The sequence below is a fragment of the Schistocerca nitens genome, chromosome 2 (genome assembly GCF_023898315.1).
Source record: "Schistocerca nitens isolate TAMUIC-IGC-003100 chromosome 2, iqSchNite1.1, whole genome shotgun sequence".
NCBI classification, from domain to species: domain Eukaryota; kingdom Metazoa; phylum Arthropoda; class Insecta; order Orthoptera; family Acrididae; genus Schistocerca; species Schistocerca nitens.
Genome location: NC_064615.1, coordinates 205,337,155 through 205,338,568, shown reverse-complemented (window position 1 = coordinate 205,338,568; position 1,414 = coordinate 205,337,155). Strand labels below are relative to the sequence as shown.

The window sequence follows — 1,414 nt, the reverse complement described above, 5'->3', positions numbered from 1 at the left end:
CAGAATGAGATTTTCACTCTGCAGTGGAGTGTGTACTGATATGAAACTTCCTGGCAGATTAAAACTATGTGCCGGACTGAGACCCGAACTCAGGACCTTTGCCTTTCACAGGCAAGTGCTCTACCAACTGAGCTATCCAAGCACGACTCACGCCCCGTCCTCAGTTGGTAGAACACTTGGCCAGCAAAAGGCAAAGGATCCGAGTTCGAGTCCCGGCCCGGCACACAGTTTTAATCTGCCAAGAAGTGTGGTGTCACCGCCAGACACCACACTTGCCAGGTGGTAGCTTTAAATCGGCCGCGGTCCATTGGTACATGTCGGACCCGCGTGTCGCCACTGTCAGTGATCAGACCGAGCGCCACCACACGGCAGGTCTAGAGAGACGGACTAGCACTCGCCCCAGTTGTACGACGACTTTGCTAGCGACTACACTGAGGAAGCCTTTCTCTCATTTGCCGAGAGACAGTTAGAATAGCCTTCAGCAAAGTCCATGGCTACGACCTAGCAAGGCGCCATTAGTTACTTCATGAATCTAAAGAGCCTCACTTGTATCATCAAGAATGCTGTATACAAATGATGGATTAAAGTTAAGTATTATAGCAGCTACGTACTTTTCTTTATAGCATTCATTACGTATCCTGTTTCAGACTTATCTCTAGCCTGCGTCAGTAACGCGTGCCTTTCGGCTACTTCAGTGTGGCGTAGCTGTCTTGTTACGCCACAACAAGAAGTTTCATATCAGTGCACACTCCGCTGCAGAGTGAAAATCTCATTCTGGAAACATCCCCCAGGCTGTGGCTAAGCCATGTTTCCGCAATATCCTATCTTTCAGGAGTGCTAGTTCTGCAAGGTTCGCAGGAGAGCTTCTGTAAAGTTTGGAAGGTAGGAGATGAGGTACTGGCAGATGTAAAGCTGCGAGGACAGGGCGTGAGTCGTGCTTGGGTAGCTCAGTTGGTAGAGCACTTGCCCGCGAAAGGCAAAGGTCCCGAGTTCGAGCCTCGGCCCGGCACACAGTTTTAATCTGCCAGGAAGTTTCATATAAGCGCACACTCCGCTGCAGAGTGAAAATCTCATTCTGGAGTTTAAACTATCATCCTGAGAACTGAAACAGGTTCAGATCATTGGTAAACTAAAGTCAAAATAAGAATCGGATGGTAGTGTTCTACAAAGGATTGGAAAAAAGTAGAGCAGGTATGTTAAGAACAAATATACAAGTAAGATGAAAGTCAATCAACGTACTGGTGCCATGAAGGGCCTTGAACATGCCTATATACAAAATGGGAGCACTGGTGTATATATAACATATATATAAACTGTAATAAAGCCTACAACAGCTGAAGCACAAGTATTAATTAAACCTTATAAAACCACATAGAATGACTGATGACAGCATTTAAATGGACATTATCCATGG

General features: G+C 46.3%; 1 non-coding gene across 1 annotated transcript; it reads left to right on the top strand.

Annotated features, from left to right (window-relative positions):
- The first annotated feature begins 935 nt into the window (after positions 1–935).
- On the top strand, positions 936–1,010 carry Trnas-cga (transfer RNA serine (anticodon CGA)). Its single transcript has one exon. It is a non-coding gene; the product is annotated as a tRNA-Ser (tRNA).
- Positions 1,011–1,414: the final 404 nt, after the last annotated feature.